Genomic DNA, 25,099 nt, shown 5'->3' on the forward strand with positions numbered 1-25,099 from the left:
CCATGTTTCATGTTGCCATCCAAACTAGTGTCTGAAAATGAAGAACTGACAAGTTTCTCTGGTTAGTTTCCTGGTAATTTCTTAGTGAAAACCATAACAAAGATAATAACAAAATGGAAAATGGTCTATTTTTCCAGCTTCTTCTTAGCTCCAGATGACGTGCTTATATATTAAATCTAAAGTTTCACAATCAGGAGACAGAAACACAAATGACTGTGGGCAGATTTTAGAAATCAGTATGAACTAAACAAGTTCACAGAGCCCAAATATCTCTAAAATCCAGTGATCTATGAAGGGTCCACCACAGGATCCAATAAGAGAGTAGAAGGGCCCTCTCAGAACCCCCACAAAGCTTAGGACCCAGGAATACTCAGCAGGAAGCCAACAGTATGATCCAGAAACAAGCTTAATTAAAGCACACAGCAGTGTACAATGGTAGACCCCATGCATTGCTGAGACCTGGCATTTGTTCAAAACAGATAGAATAAAAGAGAAAAAATGCAGTGCTTTAGTTAGCTCCAAGAGAGATATGTTGTGTTTGCTTTAATGTCGCATGAGAGGGTGTATGCATGAAGTAGCCAGGCCTGAAAATTTACAGCTGTGCAGTTCAGATTTAAGACCAAAACATGTAGTGAGTTGGAGGATGTGCCTGGTGATTGCTAGCACTGTAGGTGGGAACGATGCTTGTGACTTAGACACAGAGAATGGCTGTTTTCAAACCTGAGACATATGTAGGCACCGTGTTTTGTGCCATACGTAGAGGTAGCGAAGAGAATGGCTGGAGATGCTGCATTTGAAGATACTTATTACCAGAAGCATCAAAACCTCAATGGTTTGTGAGAAAAATAAGCAGTGAGTGCATCAGAGTTTCAGCCCAAAGAGACCACTAGGACTGAGGAGTTGAAGGAGGGCGTCCCAGGCCCTACAAATCTGGGCTGAGCTCCGCACTCCCTTTCTGGTCATCTTTTATTGGGTCTTTGTGCCCTGACCTTGGCAGTTCACCAAGGTTGTTCTGGTATCATCGTTGCTAAACTCTTAATTCCAATTCAGAAGTTTTCTAAAAATTGTGACGCTAAGACTATTTCTGAGATTGCCTCATTATATTTTCAACTGTCAGTATTAGTCTCTGTGGAATACTCTTTACCAACCCAGACTTAGCACATTGATTGTTTTTATGCTTCTACTGACATAATTTTCAAGCTCCTGTGTCTTCCTAACCAAGACCATCAAACATTATTATTTATTCTTATTTTTACAAATATCCATGTTTTTTTTTTACCCCAGCAGTAACTCTGAAATAGATTTCTTTCCCCCAGATTATAGCAGCATTCCTTTTTTACACTGACACCTGCAAATGCTGGATTTTAAACCTACCACTGCCCGTTATTCATATCGCTGAGTGATTCAGCTTCTGAATGATTGAGGACTTGTTCCTACCTATAATAGGAAATGTCTTCATTCTTCTAAGCCAGTCGTTATATCTACATGAATTTGAATATCACATTTAGCCATATCACAGTTAGTGATCCACTAACTGGAAACTGCTCTGAGAGCCTCTTAATTTTTTCAAAATATAGTCAATTGTTGTTATCTTTAACTAGTAAATAGTATTATATCTAGTTTTTTGCTGGTAAATATTTAACAATCAACTCTCCAGGGAAAACAGTGCTGATTTCTACTACTTACTGATTTCCATGGTGTAAATACTCCCACCATGTCTGACTTAAAGCTATATATTTTACATGACTGAACACAGAATTGGGAAGAGAAGCTCACAATCAGCTCTTTCGAGCCAATATGAGCTGGCTTCAACAACACCAGTGGATAAGTGTTATTTAACAATGTGCTTCTTGCTGTAACAGAATAAGGATGTCATTATTTTTCAGTGGGTTTACAGTGTGAATGAGGAAAAAAGAGCATGCATACACAAACGTGCATATACTCATATATAATGTAATAAGTTGCAAAGCATAAGGGGAATTTTTTCAGAGTCCACAGTGGAAAGGTAATTATTAGTATGGATATTTTAGTATATGGAGAGTAGTGTTTATAATAAAAACAGAAATCTATTACAAGGTGTTTGCACATGCTTAGAATATTGCTTTGATGAGTTAAAAAGGCAGCAATTAAATTTCCATGTTGAAAATGCTTTTTTTATTCAGTTCAACTATTTTGAACAGCCATCCACAGGTCTCTGAATTTGGATGGTTACTCTCTGTTCATTCTCAGGGTTGTAATGTACAAAGTCATTTATCCAACAAAAATCTGTATACTATGTACCAGGTACTGCACAAAAAACCAGTGGTAAAATAGAGAATGAAATAGGCTAGGTCCCTGTCCTTAAGGAGCTTGCTGTCAGTGGGGAAAAAAGATATATCTGCATATTTACCTATTCACTTGTGTGATTATATCTGCTATGAAAGGAATGTACAGGGTATTATGAGAGCTCATAACAGGAAAATTTGATGTAGTATGGAAGTAGGAGTGGTCAGAAAACTTTTCTCTGAAGATGTGATAATTAAACAATAATACAAAAAGTGGACGGAGTTTAATTAGAGAAAGAGGAAAGTATTGGAAGGTGTAATAAAAGCCAAGGTAACTGTAGCATGTGGAAACCTCCAAGGCATTGAGGGGTGACGCATTTTAGAAAGTTGATCGTTGTGGACAGGATGCAGGGAAGATGGCCAGAGATGAAGCTGGAGAGACAAGGAAAAGCCAGATAAGGCAGCATCTGGGGGATGGTGTTCAGGAATTTGAATTTTATGCCAAGAAGTAAGATAGTCATTGGGATGGGGATGGGAAGGGAGGTGAACAGGAGAGTGTTATGATTAGAGGTCCCCTGAGGACCTAGAAAATATGGCATTAAATGTATATAACATGAAGCAGGTCTTGATTCCATTTAGAGCATTTCTGCTTTGGGGTGATATAAAGAAATATTTCTTTGAGCATCAATCCTATTTCTGGGCATCTTTTTACCAAAAAAAAAAAAAAAACCAAGAATATCATCAGATGCTTTTATCTTTATGGTACCCATCTGGAAACAACTCTAGACTACCCTGACAGATGGCTGGGGGGAAATCTGATGCTTTTTGTCTCTGGGGACAGTGGAGACTTTCTGAGTGCTACCTGCCAGCCTCTTGTTGTTAGTTGCAGAAAGTCAATACTTTGAGAATGCAGAGTTCCAAAATTGATGGACAGGCAGACGTTTTGGGGGTGGGGAATGGGAGGGGAGTTGTTGTCTGTAGACAAAGCAGCAGATATGTTCCAGTTTTAGAATTTGAGGAGAGTTAAGCTAGCCCCTCACCAGAATTTCCTAAACCCTCCAGCACAGATGTTCAAACTTTTGTTGTGTGGGTTAACCTGGATAGAAATAGATTTTTAAGTGGTTAAATATCAATTTTAAGTTAACAACCTGAGACTTGACCAAGTCCATAGCAATGATCTGAATCAGTAACTTGAGGTTCATTTCACACAGAGAGTGAGAGGAATTAGAAGATTTGCTATTGATTCTTGACTGCTGCTGCCTCCTCAGATCCATTATGGGGGACATGTTTTATTTTTATCTCCTCTCAACTCCTCCTTTCTTACAATGTGTCCTGGTACTACCTGCCTCCTCTCTGCCCCTCCCATCAAAACACAAAGCAAGCAAAAACACTTCCTCACCTCACTAGATGCCACTATTGCTTTTTTTCTTGCTTTTTTTCTTGCTTTTTTATTTTTAGTCTTATTGATTTCTTTATGGTGGTAAAATTGAGTAAAGGGAAATTTCTCCAGAATTAAACACAAGAATATCATATCATGAACTCCCTGACAGTCAGCTCCATTATATCATAGAATAAGATCCCAGGAGGTAGAGTAAGAGGGCAGTCATCTGCGTTACTTAACACTCAACAGGACAAAGTCACAGAAAATGTGCTACCAGGAATGTCAGAGCTTCAGCCAAATGGGAATGAAGAAAATGAACATAAAAAATTTAGCTTCTATCCTCAGTTCAGTTTTTCTCTAGGCTGAATTCTGGAGCTCCTGCTAAAATCAGCTATATCTGCAGACAGAAAATTCCTTGTTTCTCTGCTACCACATTCCTTGCAGTAGGGGAAAAGAAAAAAAAAAAAGATTCCTCCTTCAATGATCAAGAAGGAGCACACAGACATAGAGAATGGACTTGAGGACACGGGGAGGGGGAAGGGTAAGCTGGAAAGAAGTGAGAGAGTGGCGTGGACATATATACACTACCAAGTGTAAAATAGATAGCTAGTGGGAAGCAGCCACATAGCTCAGGGAGATCAGCTCGGTGCTTTGTGACCACCTAGAGGGGTGGGATAGGGAGGGTGGGAGGGAGACGCAAGAGGGAAGAGATATGGGAACATATGTATATGTATAACTGATTCACTTTGTTATAAAGCAGAAACTAACACACCATTGTAAAGAAATTATACTCCAATAAAGATGTTAAAAAAAAAAAAAAAGAAGCAGCACAGACGCTCAGGTAAAAATTTTCAGATCCAAGTTGTAATTCCATGCCTGTTCCCAATTCTATAGCAATTCTATCGAAATTATATGGGAAAAGCTCAGTATGTAACACTTCTACAAATGTGCCTACTTATATTACACATCACTTCCTGCAATTTCTAAGTGTCACTTTTATCCACAAATGAGTAATGCTTTCATCCTACAAGAAAGCACCTATTTTCTGATCGCAAGGTATTACAGCAATTACTCTGAGTCTATTTATATATTTCTTTCTTTGCTTTTTAATATATCCCAGCTGAGGAGTCTGGCTCCAGACCAAACTCCTATGTGATCTTTCAGCCTGGCCATTGGCAATTCCAAGGCTTTGCTTGGCAGGTCCTGCAGGGGACAGCTGTCCTCCCCACCCCACACTCAGTACTCTGTCAGGGCATTGCCATCAAGGACTGGAGCAAGCTGCAGTCAAGGACTCGGGCTCAGGCACCTGCATTCAGAGGACTCCTTGTTGGAAGTCTCTGCTGAGGCACCTCCCAGGAGCTTTTACCAACACCTCCTCATCAGGGGCCTTAGCTTAAGTACTTTTCCTCACTCTGACTCAGTTTGTCTTCACTCCTAGCTCTTCCCTCCCTCTGATCCCAGGGCTCATAAAAAGGCAGGAACCTCTTCTGCAGAGCTCCTCAGCAGTAAGATGATTCCCTCCTCTGTGCTACATGTCATCTGACCCAAACCGGGGCCGTTCTGTGGGGAAAATGGAACCCTGTGGAGCTGGTACCTTTTACTTTTGCCTCTTACCTCTACTGTCTTAAAAGGGAAGAAAGGCTTGATTGCTGATTTCCGGTTTGACTTAATTGTCTCCTCACCTGGCAGTTCCACACCAGTGTAACATGATGGTACAGAAAACTTTTTGACCCCAATTATGTTAACTACACGCATCAACGTGTTGAGGTAAATCAATGTCCCTATTGCCTAGCACTCTAGGTCCAAGGAAAGGTGAAGTGGTTTTCTATGACAACAGTGAAAGCCAGGTAACCATGCCCCTCATCCCTCCCAAAAATTTCAATTAAAAATCACCATGTTCTGATAAGCGAATAGTACCGTATGCATAGCTCTCATAGTTTATGGAGCTCTGTGGAAGACAGAATAATGTTCCCTCCAGAGATGTCCACATCTTAATCCTGAATCCTGTGGCTATGTTATTATACTACATGGCAAAAAGGACTCTGCAGATGTGATTAAATTAAGGACGCTGGGATAGGAAGGTTATTCTGGATTATCCAGGTGGACCCAATGTAATCACAGGAGTTCTTAAACATGGAAGAGAGAGACAGAAGAGGAAGTCAAAACTATGCAACAAAGGCTTTGACCCACCATTCCTGGCTCTGAAGATGGAAGAAGGGACCATGAACTAAGGAATGCAGAGGGCCTCTAGGAGCTGAAAAGGGCAAGGAAATGCACTTTTCCCCAGAACATTTAGAAAGTAATGAGCCTTGCTAACACCTTGATTTTAGTCCATTGAGACCTGTGTTGGACATTTGCTCTACAGAATTGTAAGATAATAAATATGTGCTGTTTTAACTCACCAAGTATACAGTAATTTTTTTTTTACAGCAGCAATGGTAAACTAATACAGGCTCTTTCACAGGCATCCTTTCACCTGGATAACAAAACAGCTTCATGAAGTAGATAGTATTATTATTATCTCTACCTGAAAAATTATTTCCTATCTATAAGCTTTAGGTTGTCCATTTGGGGAAAATAATTTGCTTAATCTTGCACATCTGGTAAGAGGCAGAGCTGGAACTCAAATATAGACATATGAATCAAATCCATGCCCTTTTTCTGTTATATCCTCTGCTCTTCCCAAGTTTCTTTGGGACCTCAGGCTCCAAAAATATTCAGATGAGGATTATTGCTAATACTCACTGCCTCGCACCCTAATCCTCTATCTATGCCTCACCAAATAACCACACACATAAATGCAATGTTTTAACCAGTACCCCAGAAGTCATTACTGCTTGTCTACTTGCAATCAATTTTAACACACAGGAAAACTCTCTTGCAAATTCTTTTGAGTTTTATGCCACTGGGATGAAGAAATTAACTCTGTACTTGATCATCATCATGATCACTTTGCAGGACTCTCTGTCCCTGTCTCCCTGAGCAAATCAAGCTCCACTACCACCATGTCACAGCACTTGAAGGCTTTCCCATGTGCTCTGAGAAGGCAACATGTGTGGGTAGGAACAACTTACCGCTGATTAGAGTTAACAGAAGGTCCAAGCAATGTCTACCATCCCACTGTCATAAGCAAGAGCATGCTGTCTCCTACAGCTGATTGGTTCCTTCTGTCAAGTATAGATAACCATCAAAAACTTCATAGCCCTGGCCTAGAGGATGACAAGTGTAAAAGTAGCAAACTGGTGGACATGGAATTAATACTCTGAATACCGTGAATACTGCCTAGGAAGAGTGTGCCTCAATAAAGAAGTTAGGGCCTCCCTGGTGGCGCAGTGGTTGAGAGTCCGCCTGCCGATGCAGGGGATACGGGTTCGTGCCCCAGTCTGGGAGGATCCCATATGCCGCGGAGCGGCTGGGCCCGTGAGCCGTGGCCGCTGGGCCTGCGCATCCGGAGCCTGAGCATCCGGAGCCTGTGCTCCGCAACGGGGGAGGCCACAACAGTGAGAGGCCCGCATACCACAAAAAAAATAAAATAAAAATAAAAAAAAAATAAAGAAGTTAATCAGACCTCCACTCAGTCATCCTTCAAGGTTGAACTGCTCTACATTCACTCTTCATGTCTCCCCAACAGGAGGGTTCTGCCATGGTCACCTGCCCACATAGTTTTGTGTCTTTAACCTACTGTATGTCTCTTTTTTCCATTCAGCAATTTCTGTACTATTGGCCCAGCCTTTTGATTTTTAACAAAGATTCATCTCAGAAAAAAATAATTATTACTTCTCTCAATTTCTGTCTGTGGTTCCCTGCTCTCATGGTTCCCTGAGAAAAGGCTTGCCTTGCTAGGAATAATAAGAATATTAATTCACATTCTCACTTAATCATCACATCAACCCCAGCAGACATGTATGCATATTCACATCTTTTTCAGATGAAAAAAACTGAGCTTAAAGAAGTTAAGTATATTTCTGAGATTATGTGCACACAGATCTGTGTCTAATTCATAAGCAAGTACTTTCTACTGCTGCTGGGCAGGGTGAGAAGTCAAAACTGGCTTTCACAGTTGGTGACTTCTTTGAGCCATATATGTCTGATTCCTTCCCATCTCATAACCACTTTATGATGAGTGAGGACTGGGCTCAGGGAAAATGGAAGGAGAAGGAGCCCAGTGAAAAGGCCAGGCAGACTGCTAAACTGAAAGCAGTCTAAATGGTTTAGACAGAAAGAATCTGGACTCAAAGCTAATGATATAAAAATTAGCCTACAGAGGTAAAAGCCAAGGTTGGGGCAGAAGTTTAGTGGTAAAGCCTGGATTAATTCCCCAAGCTGACTGGCACCAGGATGGTATCTATTATAGTGAAACCATGTCTCTAGCACTTAAGAAGACAGATTAAAATCAATAAATAAAATAAAAAATAAACTAAGACTGGCTTATGCTCCATATGGACAGTGTAGGTTGGTGACTTGCAAGAGAATTCAGGTAATACAGAGAAAGATTTTTTAAAATAATTTTTTCATGGATACCAAGAAAAAGTCAAGCTTAAATAGTGTGTTTAAATCATAATTTCATATTTTCAATGAAGCTAAGCTTGAGGGGAGAGAGAGAGAGAAAGAAAGAATTTAAAGCCAGTGTCAGGAAGTACCACTAAGTAAATAAAGTGCGGGATAAAGTTATAACAAATTGGATAAAGCAAAAATTATTAAGCTCTTATGAGATTGTTATTTAAAAAAAGGAAAATCCTTTATTAATCAATATAATTACAGCATTTCCAACTAAAAGAGACTGATGACTCAATACTGCTATAATTGAGGAGTATTTCTTGTGATTCTCTTATAAGCTCACCAATGTGCTGGTTCCTTTAGTGTTTGACAACACAGGGGAAAAATAAAGTACCTACTACCTGTCTTCATGAAACAGATAGTCTATTGTGAAGGCAAGATAAAACCTATAGAAAATTTGGCCAAAACAAATTGAGTGTGAATCTGAGAAGACCAGGTGGTAAATCAGAGACAGGAGGGAAAAGGCAGCATGGAATGGCCAGAGAGGTTTCATGGAATGGAGGAAGTGTAGTCTGGCCCTTGAAGGATATGTTGAATTTGCCTAAGAGTGGAGGAAAGGGACAATATACGAGGCTAAACAGTGTTATTCAAGGTGGAATGAATAGGTTGCATTTTTTAGAGATGTACAGGTGAGGTGAGTAAAAAGTAGGCGTTAAAGAGGTACACTGATATTGGGAAAAGTAATCTAACCAAAGTTAGTGTGTCCAAGTAATTCAACCAACATAAAGGCTTGGGATTAGTGTCAGCTGGGAGATTCTCTAGATTGATAGTGACAGAGATTTTCCCTCTCACCAGCTTATCCCTTCATGAATAATATGGCTCAAAAACTCACCTCTTTCAAACAGTCTCTCTGAATATGAAGTCTATAGTGATGGAGGCAAAAATATTTATTCATAAAACCACTGAGACATAGTGTAGCATATGCTATATGTCAGGCACTATACTAGCAGAGCCTGAGGATATTGAAATGTACAAAATTCCCTCTGAATAAAAAACTCATAATCTAGGAAGGAAAACAGACAAATAAATGTCTGATGATAATGTATTATGAAAATGGTTTGGGGACAGTTAAGGACAACATTTCAAGGTATCATATGCAAGAATTAACCAATTCACCATGGTGGGGAAAAAGAGACAGTTAAAGATGTGTTGAGTAGTAACTGGAAAGACAAGTGAACATTGACAAAGTCAATTAAGTAGAGAAAGGCATCAAGGGAAAAGGGAATACCATATGTAAATACAGGGAAATAAGAAACAGCAATGTTCAGAGACTAGTAAATATTTAAGTATACTGATGTATAGGCTGCATTAAAGTAGAAATTTAAAAATGAAGTTATCAAGAGAGGCAGAGATACAGCTAAACAAAGTGTGATTGGATTAATCTTCCTATAGAAAAGAAATATAGATACACATAAACACACACAAATATATACAGATATAATATGTATGGTTAGACGTTTGTATTGAAGAGCAACCAACTTAAGTAGTACCTGAGGGGCCATGGTACTTGAGATAAGAGTAATACACAAGGTGAAGGACAATTTAATCTTGAGTATTTTCCGAGTACATTTTCTGGTTGGCAGTGCAGGGGATAGAGCTCCAAGCAGTAAGTGTCAGTTTTAGTGAACTGAACAGTCTGAAGAGTCAGAGACCAAACCTCAGGCCAATAACAGCATAAATGTGAGGGTCAAGGATTTGGAGCAGAGGGAATCACAGAGAAACAAGTCTCAAAATCTGCATACAAATATCCTCAAGTCATTGAATAACCCCCAAATTCTTCACGCAACAGGAAAACTCCATGAAACCCAGCACAAAACTTTAGTAAGTGAAAGACCAGAGCACAGATTTATGCTGTCACTCAGAGCCTGGAGGTGAGGGGTGGAGTTCAAACACTGAGGCCTTGGTAAGCACCCAGGGATTTCTGCTGAGACCCCAGAAGGACTTGGCCTTAGAAATAAGGACCATTCCCTAGGATTGAACACAAAACTAAAATAGATCAATAAAGCATAAAACCATCCTTGAAAGGATAAAGCTTATTTACTGTAACACTACCTGCCTGACAAGAAAATGTCAGCATCTTCACAGAAGGAAAGTATCATCAAGATTCCCTATTTTTTTCATTCATAAGTCCAGGATCCAATCAATAAATTATGATACATGGCAAAAATAAAGGCTAAGTGACATCAAATCAATAGGAAAAAAAAGATAAAAAAACAAAAGAAATCAGAATTTTCAGAAAAGAACTTTAAAATAATTATAATTAATACATTAAAAATGAAGAAAGGAGTGGTGAGCAAAGACTTAAAGCATGAAAATTTATCAAACTAAAAATTATAGAAATGAAAAATTCAATCACTAAAATTAAGTATTGAGTATAATATCAGATTAGAAACATCAGAAAACATGTAGAAAATATCCAAATTAAAGGCAGAGACCAAACATAATAGAAAACACAAAAAGAAGACTGTGAAAAAACACAGGGTATATGTTAAAAAGATATATAAAACATGGAATCAGAGCATCAGGTGAAGAAAAATGTGGAGAAATACTAGCCATTTTTTTACCTGAACAAAATTCAGGAAACTCCAAGAATTCTAAGGGGAAAAAAATACAAAAAAAGCTCCATCTAAAAAAGTGATACAGGGCCTCCCTGGTGGCACAGTGGTTGAGAGTCCGCCTGCCGATGCAGGGGATACGGGTTCGTGCCCCGGTCTGGGAGGATCCCATATGCCGTGGAGCGGCTGGGCCCGTGAGCCATGGCCGCTGGGCCTGCGCATCCGGAGCCTGTGCTCCGCAACGGGAGAGGCCACAACAGTGAGAGGCCCACATACCGCAAAAAGAAAAAAAAAAAAAAAAAAAAAAAAAAGTGATACACAAACAATTAAAAACCAAAGACAAGGAACAAGTTAAAAGCAGTCAGAGAGGAGGGAAAAAGATGGATTACCTTCAAGAAAACAGTAATAAACTGATGGCTGCTTTAATCATGACTGATTAAAAACAGAAGCCAATTAAATGATGTATCTAGTATTGAAAGGAAAGAAAAATAGAATGTGCCATCTTAGAATTCTATCCCAGGGAGAACATGTCCCATAATAGCAGCAATATATAGACATTTTCAGATTAACGAATCTGGAAGACTCTTGTTGCCCATATACTTTCCTGTAAAATATACCAAAAGCTGAAAAATAATTCTCACAGATATTATAAATATGGAACTACAGAAAAAAAAAAAAGAAAATGAAGCGCATAGGAAAGGTAAAAATGAGGATGTTCCAGGTTAGTTTTTTTAGGATGTATACAGAAGGTTCACTGTGTTGTGCTCTCCCCAACACTTCTGGAGAGTAAAAGAAGCAAGATTGGGTAGAGGGATTTGGCTGCCATATGTAAGTAACAACAAAGTTCTCAGCTAATCCTCCAGGCCCTTCTACTCTCTTATCTTCCATTCATGGGATGAAGTCTGCCCCAGGAAGTGGGGGTGATCTTGAACAAGATGGCCCTGTTCAACCAAGGGCAAATGGTGTTGAAACGGAGCAGGACCCTATGATCCTTCCCTGCCATGTTCTCTGCCTGCCTTTTGTCCGTAGAAAAACTTCAGCCAAACAATAAGTTAATCAGAGAAGTGAGAAAATGCAGAAGCAAAGGAAAGCAATTAAACAGGACAAAATAATAATAGTTTAGTCATTAAGCAAAGTCAAGGACCTTAGATAATATTCTGAGCCATATCCTTTGAGTTGTATTGTAGATACTAAAAAGCCCACCAGGTGGAAGAAGTTCACTACACGATGACCAGGCTATAGCCATGACATAAGCTGCCAAAATTCTGAGAACTGGCCTCAAGGAAATAGGAACAAACCAACCCTGGAACTGAAGATTAACTGTACTTACGACAGTCAAGGTGACGCTGATCAGACCATCACATGACCAATTTCAAGATGACTATCAGAGCTGACTGCGCTGTTTCTGCATGTAGCCCCTTCCCTCCGCCTCTACACCCCTGAAACTACCCTTTAAAAGGTCTTACCCACTAGTTGTCAGCCAGGAGGGAGTCGGCCTTTGGACATGAGTCTGCCGTCCTTCCTGGTTGCCGGTCTTTGAAATAAAGCAAACTTTCCTTTCTACCGACCTTGCTGATTATTGGCTTTTGAGTGGCGAGCAGCCGGACCCCAGTTTCGGTAACAGTATGAAGAGAAACTGAGTTTTGTGCTGTTGGCTATTAACACTACGAGCAGTTTGAGTGGATAAGTGTTTCAGTCCTAAAGAGGTTAGATCTAGGCAGTGCAACACCATGTCTATTACAGTCCACCTCTTGGGCACTTGGATCTACAGGCATACCCCAGAGGTATGTGGGTTCAGTACCAGACCACCTCAATAAAGCGAATACTGCAATAAAGCAACTCACATGAACTCTTTGGTTTCCCAGTGCATAGAAGATTATGTTTACACTGTACTGTAGTCTATTAAGTGTGAAATAGCATTATGTCTAAAAAACTAATGTAAATATCTTAATTAAAAAGTACTCTACTGCTAAAAAGTGCTAATCCTCATCTGAGCCTTCAGGGAGTCATAATCTTCTTAGAATAGTAACATCAAAGGTCACTGATCACAAATCACCAGAACAAATATAATAATAATGAAAAAGCTCAAAATATTGCTAGAATTGCCAAAATGTGACACAGAGATACAAAGTGAGCAAATGCTATTGGAAAAGTGGCACCAACAGACTAACTCTATGCAGGGTTGCCACAAACCTTCAATTTGTAAAAACACAGTATCTTTGAAGTGCAGTAAAGCAAAGCACCATAAAATGAGGTATGCCTGTACTTGCATCTTATAATTTCTGGGACCAGCTTCTGAAGGATTCTGGTAGGCTTTTTTTTTTTCCTGGATGAATTGTATAAGGAGAGTATTTATGGTATTAATTAGAGTTTAACTATTCAGCTGCTTTCTAGGCCAAAATTTATCATCTTCTTTATCTACCATTGATTCCAGATTCCCCTCATCCTAGGGTCTCTCCGGGTATAGGTGAATTGCCTGGTGAGGTGACAGCCCCTCATTCCTGGCTGAGTCACCAAGGCTTTTGTCTCTGGATCAGGTTGCTATGTTTGTTCATTTGCCATCAAAGCCAGCCAACAAATTCCCATGTGGATCACTTAGATGTCAAACATATGTTTCCCTTTCCCATTTTATAACAGTAGTCTGAGCTCCTCCTGAAGGTCAGAGCCAGGACACATGTCATGACAGTGACTCCTTTCCTTGCCTGATGGTCTGAGAAGCTCAGAAAGAATGGGTGACTGTTGCTGAGTGCAATTCAGTAGTACTGTTGCTGTCTGGAAGTCAGGACCTCTGAACTTACAGATTCCAGGATTGGTTTTTCTTGGCAGGCACTGGGCTTCTGGGGCTGAGATCATGACAAAGGGGTACCTGAGGATTCATAGACTCTCCAGAATCATCCTCCATCTGCCACATAGTAATGAAAGTACCTGCTCCAGCCTCTTCACAGGAAGAGGATGCACAAGCTTCCTTACTCCTCTCATCTAACTGTGACTATTAGAACTATAGAACTACAGGCAGGAAGCTGTGGTACTTAGCAGTACTTGAAAGAATGCCAGAACACGTTACCTTCTCTGACCTAAAGAGCTGCCATGAGGGGACTATGGATGTAAGATGTTTGCCACACTAACAGCCTCCTCTTCAGGGCTTTAGTTTTCCTCAGTGTTGCCAGGTTCCAGCTTGGCTCCCAGGACATGATCTGCTATTTACTGATGTGCATCATGACTGAAGTGAAAAGAAAAATCAATAAGCTGTCCATCCAACATCTGATGCTAATGATACTTGCCTTTGGGTTCACCTGCCTCCTCCATTCTGCAGGCTCCTGCTGCCTTGCTGCCAACTCCTATTACATCCTTGATGTTCTTCTCGGTGTGCGGTAAGGAAAGTCAGGGATGCCACCGGGATTGCTTGTTTTCTCTGATTCACTGTGCCTTCTCATCCTCCCTAGATTTTGTATCTAGCATAATCCTGGAGACGGTTGGAATCCAAATTCTGCAAGAGGGCAGAATTTGGATTTTGGTAACCTAAGGCATTCATCTTCCAACATCATTTTGGTCAAGGCATTTTACACTTTGGGACATCAAGTCCCTCATCTCTAAAAGGAAGGAGTTTAATTGAAATATCAATTTCACTTGCAGCTAAATAATGTTATGATTCTGTAATCAAAGATATTTCAGGGATTTTACTTTGCCAAAGATTTGCCAAAGGGAAATAAGTATTTTACATAATCCTGAAACTTTCTAAAGATGGAATAGGCCTGATTCATTGCTATTTCTGTCATATGGTGTCTATTTGATCAGATCTGGGTTAATGATTCATGAATGGAGTTGACTTTTTTTAGCCAGCTAATTTCATAAACATTCGATAATGAAAAAGCATAGAATGAGGGTGACGTGGGCCCAAATATAGGGTGAGTCACAAAACATCGGAGTTGTCCTATTTAAACCTCAGCTTCTTTGTCTATAAATTAGGGACATTACCCATGTCACAAGGTTTCCATAAGATTACCTGATGTGATATTTATAAATCACATAGCACAGTGCCTAAGCTTATTAACTGCTTAACATAAGTTGTCGCTTTTCTCAGGTTTTGAACATAACCGTGATTGCGAGGTCAGTAATTATGTAAATAAGAAGTAATATTCATGTTGACAAAGATTAGGAAGACTGTTCCTTTCTCCTTTGACTATTAACTTTCATTAAAAGGACCATGAAAATAATGATTTCTAAACCCCCAGCCCTCCTATACCTAAAGAAAATAAATGGGCCCTTAATGTTTAAATTTATCAATACCATACAAATAAGGATGGGCAAATGGAATCCAAAATGTTTTCATCTCTATTAAAATATATTTTACAGCCACAGGGAACATTAATAGCACTGCAGAAGCCCCTATCTTGTGCTCCCTTATACTCACAACACCCCTCTGGGGAGCTACTACGCTCCCTTCTAAGAGGAAAGGCTTTTTATAAAAGTTCTTAAGTTTCATAAAATCCACCTAATTTTTTTTTTTTTGGTAGTTCTTCCTTATTAGGACCTATCTAAGAAAACTGTGATTTCCCAACAACCATGAGGATTTTCTCCTATGATTATTTTATGTTGTATGGTTTTAGTTTAGTTGTATGATCCATTTAGGGTAAATATCTGCATATAGTGTGAGGTAAGGGTCAAAGTTTATGTTTATTTCCAAATAGATACTCAGTTTTTTCAGCTGCATTTCATGAAGATTATTGTTTCACAGATTGAGTTACCTTGACATCTGACATTTTTACTGAAAATCAGTTGTGTGTGTGTGTATGTGTGTATTTCTACTTTCCGTCTTACTGTTCTATTCAGTTAATCTGTATGTCTATTTTTGATGCAAATATGACATTGTCTTAACTACTCCTCAGGTAGTGTGGTTCCCCCAGTGTTTTCCTTTTCAAGATTATTTTGTATATTTTAAATAATTTACACTTTCATAAAGTATTGTATCAAATTATACTTTTTTTTAATGCTGCTTGGATTTGACAGGGCATGTGTTGTATCTATAGATCAATTTTGACAGAACTGACATTTTAACAATACTAAGTCTTTCAATCCATTTCTATGGACTGTATCTCCATTTATTTAGGTCTTTTTCAATTTACCAGAATGATATTTTGTAATTTAAAGTCTATAGTTCAAGCACATATTCTGGTCTATTTATATCTGAGTATTTCATGTTTTGATGTTACTATAAATGCTATTGTTTTTAAATTTTATTTTCAAGTATTTGTTGCTAATATATATAAATAAAATTAATTTGTTATTATAAAACATATCAGGTGACTTTGCTACATTCACATTTTTTTTTTTTTTTTTTTTTTTTTTTTTTGCGGTACGCGGGCCTCTCATCGTTGTGGCCTCTCCCCGTTGCGGAGCACAGGCTCCAGACGCGCAGGCCCAGCGGCCATGGCTCACGGGCCCAGCCGCTCCGCGGCATGTGGGATCCTCCCGGACCGGGGCACAAACCCGTGTCCCCTGCATCGGCAGGCGGACTCTCAACCACTGCGCCACCAGGGAAGCCCTACATTCACATTTTAATGTAGTAGATTTCTTTTTGGTAAATTCCTTGGTAGATCATCTGTTAATTATGGCAGATTGAATTCTTCCTCTCTAATTTGCATACCTTTAATTTATTCTTCTTGCATCGTTGATGACTAGGACCACCAGTACAATACTGAATAGAAGTGGTGAGAGTATATAACCCATTATTCCCAATCTTAAGCAAGTAGTATTCATTCTTTTATCTTTAAATATGATTTTAGCTGTGGGTTTTTCATAAATGCCCTTCATCAGTTTTAGGAAGTTATTTTCTATTTTGTTTGTTTAGTTTGTATAATGAATATGTGTTGACTTTTGGCAAATGCTATTCAGCATATATGATATAATCATATGGTTTTTTCTCCTTTATTTTGTTAATAATGGTAAATAGAATTGATTGCTGTTCAAATGTTAAAATAACCTTGCTTCCTGGTATAAATCCTATTCAGTCATTACATATTATCAATTTTACATATTGGATTTTATTTTTTAATACTATCTTAAAGATTTTTTTGCCTAAATTCATAAGGAAGATTAGTTGATAATGTTTATTCTTTATAGTGTCTTTATTTTTTTTAATAAGGATAAGCTTGGTCTCACAAAATGTGTTGGGCAATTTCTCCTTTATGTGTTTGATAGAATTCACCTAAAGGTTTTTTTTAAAGTTAATATATTATTAATTCCATATATTTACTATATGTTGAACTCTTTGGAGTTAGCCTTATTCTTGTCCTAGTTTGGTTATTTGTGTCTTTTATGAAACTTTTACATTAAAACTAAGTTGTCAAATTTATTGGCATGGCTTTCTTCATAATATTCACTTTTTCTCCCATTTAAAAAGCAGCTTTAATGAGGTATACTTCACATACCATGCAATTCAACTCTATATAATGTACAATTCAACGGGTTTTTGTTTGTTTGTTTTGTTTCATTTTGGATATTTACTATATTTCCAGAGCTTATCAACCAGGACAATCAGTTTTAGAACATTTCTTCAACCCAGAAAGAATCCCACTACCCATTAGCAGTCACTCTGCATTTTTCCTTACCAACCCCAGCTCTCGGCTACCATTAATGTAATTTCTGCTCATGTATTTTCCTAGTCTGGACATCTCATATAAATGAAATCATGCAGTATGTGATATTTTGTAATTAACTTCTTTCACTTTCCGTAATATTTTTAAGGTTCATCCATATTGTAGCATGTGTTAGAACTCCATTTTTTATTGTCAAATAATATTCCATTATACAAATATACCACTTTAAATTTATCCATTCCTTACTTGATAGACATTTGGGTTGTATACATTCTTTTCCTATTATGAGTAATGGTTCTATGAACATTAGTGTACAAGTTTTTGTGTAAACATATGTTTTCAGTTATCTTCGGTATATACATGGGAGTGTAGTTGCTGGGTCATGTGGTGACCTTATGCTTAACCATTTGAGTAAGAGTCAGACCATTTTACAAAATGGCTGCAACATTTTACATTCCTACCAGCAAATGTGTGAGTGTTCCAATACCTCCATATCCTTGCTGACACTTATTCTCTGTCTTTTTTTTTTTTTTTTAGGCACCCTAGTGGGTGTGACATGGTATCTCATTGTGGCTAGTGTTATTGAGCATCTTTTCATTTGTTTATTGGACAATTGTATAACTTCTTTGTAGATATGCATATTCACATAGTAGTTTAGAATGTTCTGTGGATGTCTATTAGTCCTTGTTGGATCATAGTGTTGTTCAAAGCTTCCATTTTCTCGTTGATCTTCTAATTAATTTTTCTACCCATTTTAAAAGGGGTACTGAAGTCCCCAGCTGTTACTGTTTGATTGTCTGTTTCTCCATACAGTTTTGTCAGTTTTTACACTTCCTCTCTTTTAGGGTTCTGTTGTTAGATGCATATATATTTATAATTATTATAGCTTCCTGAGGGATTAACCTTTATTTTTTAAACTGTGGTAAGAACACTTATGAGATTTACACTCTAAAGGTTTTAAGTGTACAATATATTGTTATGTACAGACACAATGTTGTACAGCAGGCCTCTAGAACTAATTCATCTTGCATACTGAAATTTTATACTCTTTGATTAGCAACTCCTCCTATCCCCTTTCACCCAGTTACTGGCAACTACCATTCTGTTCTTTGATTCTATGAGTTTGACTATTTTAGATACCTCATATAGGTGGAATCATGCAGTGTTTGTCCTTCTATGACTGGATTATTACATTTTGCATGATGTCATCAAGGTTCACCCAAGTTGTCATATACTGCAAGATTTTATTTTCCTTTTTAAGACTGAATAATATGCATTGTATGTATACCTCCTTTTTATGATCCATTCATCTATTCATAAACATTTAGGTTATTTCCACATCTTGATTATTGTGAATAGTGCTGCAGTAAACATAAGAGTGCAGATAACCCTTCAAGATGTTGATTTCAACTCTTTTGGATAAATACCCAGAAGTGGGATTGCTAGATCATATGATAGTTCTGTTTTTAATTTTCTGAGGAACCTCCACATTGCTTTTCTTAGTGGCTACACCATTTTGCATTCCCACCAGCAATGTACAAGAGTTTCAGTTTCTTTGCATTATCCACTTGATATCTTTTGTTTTGGTGATAATAATTATCCAAACAGGTATGAGGCACTCTCTTATTGTGGCTTTGATTTGCATTTATTACCCTGATGAATAGTGACATTGAGCATTTTTTCATATACATTGGACATTAGTATGTCTTTTTAGAGAAATGTCTACTCATGCTCTTAGTCCATTTTAATCATGTTATTAGTTTTTTGTTTGTAGTTGTAAGAGTTACTAATATTTTGGAAATTAACCTCTTATCAGATATATGGTTTGCAAATATCTTTACCTATTCCCTAGATGGTGTATCCACTTTATTGATTGTTTCTCTTCCTGAATAGAAGCTTTTTAGTTTGATGCAATCCCACTCATCTATTTTTGTTTCTGTTTTCTGTGATTTTGGTGAAATCATGAATATTCATGAAATCATTGGCAAGACAAATGTAATGATTTTCCCCTATATTTCCCCTATACTATTCCCTATAGTAATTCCCCTGTACTTTCTTCTAGGAGTTTTACAGTTTCAAGTATTACGTTTGAGTCTTTAAATTTTGAGTTGATTTTTGTTAATGGTGTAAGATAAGAGCCCAGTTTCATTTTTTTGCATGTGAATATTCATTTTCCCTAGCACCATTTGTTGAAGACACTATCCTATCCTTATGGTGTATTCTTGACATTCTTGTGAAATATCACTTGACCACACATGTGTCGGGTTATTTCTAGACTCTCTGTTCTGTTCTGTTAATCTATATGTCTGTCTTTATCCTGATACCATACATTTTAGCAACTACAGCTTAGTAATATATTTTGAAATCAGGCTGTGTAATGCCTCCAGAATTGTCCATTTTCAAGATTTCATTTTTACCTTTTGGGGTATTTTGTGGTTAAATATAAATTTTTAGAATCATTTTTCCTACTTCTATAAAAATGCCTTTGGGATTTTGGATAAAGATTGCACTGAATTTGTAAATCACTTTGGATAGTACAGACATGTTAACAATATAAAATCTTCTGACAGATGAATGTGGGATTACTTTCCATTTGTTTGTGTATAATTTAATTTCTCTCATCAATGTTTGTAGCTTTCAGTGTACAAGTGTGTCACTCCCATAGTTAGGTTTATTCTTAACTATTTTATTCTTTTTGATGCTATTATAAATGGGATTGTTTTCCTAATTCCCTTTTCAGATATTTCATTATTCGGGTATAGAAATACAAATAATTTTGATTTTGTATCCTGAAACTTTACTATATCCATCTGTTAGTTCTAACGGTATTTTGGTGGACTCTGTGGGGTTTTCTATATATGAGGTCAAGTCATGTGCAAACAGAGGCAATTTTACTTTTTCCTTTCAGATTTTTGATGCCTCTTACTTCTTTTTCTTTCCTAATTCCTCAGATTATGACAGACAGTACTATGCTAAAGCTAAGTGGCGAGAGTGGACATCCTTGTATTCTTCCTGATCTTAGTGGAAAATCTTTCAGTTTTTCATTGTTGAGAATGATGTTAGCTCTGGGCCTTTCATATATGGCCTTTATTATGTTTATGTAATTTCCTGCTATTCCTAGTTTGTTAATTTTTATGATTAAATGGTGTTGAATTTTGCCAAATGCTTTTTCAGCTTTTATTAGATGATCATGTAATTTTTATCCTTATTCTTTTAATGTGGTATATCACATTAAATGAATTTTTGTTTGTTGATCCTTCCTTGCATCTCAGTGATAAATCCCAATTGGTCATGGTGTATGATCCTTTTAATGTGCAGTTGAATTCGGTTTGCTAGTATTTTGCTGAGGATTTTTGCATGTATATTCATATGGAATAGTGGCCTGTAATTTCCTTCTCTTGTAGTGTCTTCGTCTGTCTTTGGTATCAGGGTAATTCTAGCCTCATAAAATGAGTTTTGAAGTGTTCCCTCCTCTTCAATTTTGTGGAAGAATTTCAGAAGGATTGCCTTTAATTCTTTAAATGTTAAGTAGAATGTGCCAGTGAAGCCATCTGGCCCTGAATTTTTCTTTGTTGGGAGGTTTTTGATTATTGATTCACTCTCCTTACCAGTTATGCATCTGTATATTTCTAGGAATGTATCCAGTCTTCTAGTTATTCAGTCATTTGGTGTATAATTGTTCTTAGCAATCTCTTATGATACTTTCTATTTCTGTGGCATCAATTGTAATATCTCCACTTTCAACTGTTGATTTTTGTTTCTGTTCTCTCACTTTTTTCTTTGTGGTTGTAACTAAAAGTTTGTCAATTTTATTTTTTTCAAAAAAAACCCCTCAGTTTTGCTGAGGGTTTTTTTTCCCTGTTGCTTTCTATTCTCTATTTTATTTATCTCTGATCTGATTCCTATTACTCCTTTTTCTACTAACTTCAGTCTTAGTTTGCTCTTCTTTTTCTTCTTCCTTGAGGTGTGAATTTATGTTGTTTATATGAGATCTTTCTTCTTTTTTAATGTAGGTGTTTATCATTATGAACTTCTCTCTTAGTACTGCTTTTGCCTCATCTCTTTACTTTTGGTATGTGTTTTCATTTTTATTTGTTTTAACATATTTTTCTAATTTCCTTTTTGATTTCCCCTTTGACCCATTGGTTGTTTAAAGGTGTGCTATTTAATTTCCACATATTTGTGAAATTTTTAGTTTTCCTTTTGCTGTTGACTTCTAGATTTATTCCATTGTGGTTAGAAAAAATACTTAGTATGATTTCACTCTGCTTAAATTTGTTAATACTTGTGACCTATCATGTGATCTATTGTGGAGAATGTTTCATATGTACTTGAGAAGCATGGCTTGTTCTGCTGCTGTTGGGTTGAATATTGTGTATATGTCTGTAAGGTCTATTTTTTCTATAGTGTTGTTCAAGTCTTCTGTGTCTTTATTGATTTTTCTGTCTGGTTATTCTATTTATTACTGAAAGTGAGGTATTGAAGTCTCCCACTATTATTGTATTGCTGTCTATTTCTTCCTTCAGTTCTGTCAATGTTTGCTTTATATATTTAGGTGCTTTGATATTGTGTGTGTGTGTGTGTGTGTATTTATAATTGTGATATTTTCCTGGGAGATTGAACTTTTATCATTATATAATGTCCTTTTTTGTCTCTTGTGACAGTATTTGACTTAATGTTTATTTTGTCTGTTATAAATACAGTCATCCTGATCTCTGTTGGTTATCATTTGCATGAAATATTTTTTTCCATCCCTGTACTTTCAGCATATGTGAGTCCTTTATCCTAAAGAGAGTAATTTGTAGACAGCAACTCTCAGACACACTTTCCAGGAATTTAGTCTCTGCAACTTGCAGCTGAGGATAGTGTGAAGTGCTGGAGACACGCCCCTTCCAATGAGATACCATATCCTTTGACTGAGAACTGAGCAGAGAAGTACCCCCATCTTCTTGGCCACACATCATCCAGAGTATTTCTTCATGCTGAACTGGGAGATGGGGAGGGAGGGAGAGAGTTATAGATCAAGTTCTACAAACTCACTGCCTTTACTAAGATTTAACAGCTTTTCTTGAATGAATGTTTCTCCACTTGCTATATGCCCATAGGATAAATTCCATAGAATTTAAATTGGTTTTTTTTTTTTTTAATTTTTTGCAGTACGCAGGCCTCTCACTGTTGTGGCCTCTCCTGTTGCAGAGCACAGGCTCCAGATGCACAGGCTCAGCGGCCATGGCTCATGGGCCCAGCCACTGCAAGGCACGTGGGATCTTCCCGGATCGGGGCACAAACCCGTGTCCCCTGCACCAGCAGGCGGACTCTCAACCAATGTGCCACCAGGGAATCCCTTAAATTGTTATTTTTTTAAAGAATACAAATTATGGCTGTTTCACTAGGGAATGGGTCCACAGTTCTCACACAGCCACTCCAGGAGTGGAACAGTTCCACTTATTATCCTATAAATGACTATAGGATCTCTAGTAATATCCCACTTTTCATTCTGATATTGGTAATGTGTGTGTTCTTTCTTTTTATTTCATTAGTCTAGTTACAGGATTACTAACATTATTATTATTATCAAAAATCCAGATATTGATTTTATTGAATTTTCTCTATTTCTTAAATCTTTCCTATGTCATTGATTTCTATTATTTCCTTCCTACTACTTATTCTTGGTTTAGTTTGTTCTCTTTCCATCATCAAAAATGAAAGTCTTAATTATTGATTTTTATATTTTTCTCATTTTCTAATATAAGCATTTAAAGCTCTCCAGTTTTCTATAAGCACTGATTTAGCAATGGAGGCAACACAAAGTCAGCAGGTAAAAATAGGAAAGTAGTTTTGTATATATTTTTGTTACTCTCTTGTCCTGAGAGCAAGTAAAAGGAAATGACCTGTTACCTCCAGCCTGCCATGAGGAAAATGAATACTTCTAATTCCTTGGTGATAACAGACACAGTTTATAAATGAGCTGTCAGATTTGAATATAAGTTAAGAGAATAAGACACTGAAACATCCTTCCACAACCAAAAATATCCTCACCATCTACCTGCCCATCTCTTTTATTCAACCATTTTTCAATGAACACCTAGTCTATGCCAAGTACTGGACTAGGTCCAGGGCACTACACAATGAACAGGACGCTGCTCTCAAAAAGTTCAAAATTTCAGACACTGACTATCCTTGTGCAAAGTAAACTGGATTTCTAGAAAGGCAAATACTTTAGGCTTGATATAATAAAATGTCTTAATTTCCAAACTTAACTTTTCAACTTCCTAGCTTTGTAAAATTGAAGCCAAATACTTACTTTCTCTGTGCCTCAGGTTCTTCTTTACCTTTGGAAGCAGATTAGAATGCTATCAATACATACCTCATATAGTTGTAGTGAAATCATTAACTGTAAATCCTTGGTCCAATGCCTGCCAGAATATAGGTATCGTTTATGACCTCCTTCTATCATCAATTGTTACATTTCTGAAGATCTCTGTAGAGGACATGGTGAAGAGGATGGACCACTGTTCAGGGAATGTTAGAGAAGCTGGAGGTGGAAATGCCTAAGCCAGACCCAGGGGGTGGTTTCAGGTACAAAACGCTTAGTTTTTCAGGCTGTGAAAAAACTTATTTTGCATATGAGAAATCTGCTACAGCACTGAAAGAATGACAAATAGTTCTTTAGAACTGGGGGCATTTTAGAATTTCTAAGGCCCTTAAGCATGGGCCTCAGAGTCCCTATTTTCTAAAAGAAGCACTCAGGTGTCTGGGTATTATTTCAAGACTCATATTGTTTTTTCTATTAGTTTTATAATGCTCTGACACGCTTTATTGCCTGAGAATATGTCCAGCCTATGAACCTGGGAATTAAATTCCTAATTTACATTTTCATGAAGTCAGGGATGCATTTTTCTTCAGGAGCACATGTCAGTTATTTGCAGGAAGAATTAAATCTCAAGAGAACACAGGAATTCTATCCAAGTGAATACTATGGATGAAAGTCACAGACATAAGCATTTGTGAGAGAAGACAATGTTTTAAGAAGCCCTCTTAGAGAAAGGCCCTATTGTATCCTCTGTTGACCAGTGTAGCTTCTATAACTTCTTGAAGGAGAGACATGACTATACAAATGTTCTCAGATTTTAACTCCCAAACTTCAGGTTATTTGATGTGCTAGATGATATGGCTGTGAGAGCCTATGGGAATCTAATCTCTCTTACTTCATATCCACATCAGAAAGAAAAAGGAGGTGTAGGGGAGCAAAATTTGCTACCCCAAGGTGTGTCTCTTTGGCATGAGGATTAATTTAGGCTAATTAATTTTAAGAAACAGAAGAGTCAGGAATCTTTCTTGCTACCTCCACCTTAACTGCCTAAAAGAATTTAGATAGAGGGCCTGTTCTTGGAATAGAACTATCACCAGAGGTATCTGCAAAGAAATGGCCTAGGTGTGGTGGGAGAGACTCAGCAAGACCTAGAGATCAGAGACTACTCTGTGTCCCATTGGCTCTGCAGGGCTCAGCAAACATTTCTGTACCAAATATTGGCTTTTCCATCTCCATGTGAATTGCCTTTCTCCCCTTTGAAGTCCCAAAGCACTATCCCCAAGATCCTGTTTTGTCTTTAGCTAAAGATGGTATTTAAGGTGGGGGTTTCAGTCATTTTGGGGAGTTACTCAATTTTCCTGGGTCTTTCCCAGGTATACATGCTATTAAACTTTTGTTTGATTTTATCCTCTTAATCTGTCTCATACCAATTT

The sequence above is a fragment of the Mesoplodon densirostris genome, chromosome 1 (assembly GCF_025265405.1).
Source record: "Mesoplodon densirostris isolate mMesDen1 chromosome 1, mMesDen1 primary haplotype, whole genome shotgun sequence".
Lineage (NCBI taxonomy): Eukaryota > Metazoa > Chordata > Mammalia > Artiodactyla > Ziphiidae > Mesoplodon > Mesoplodon densirostris.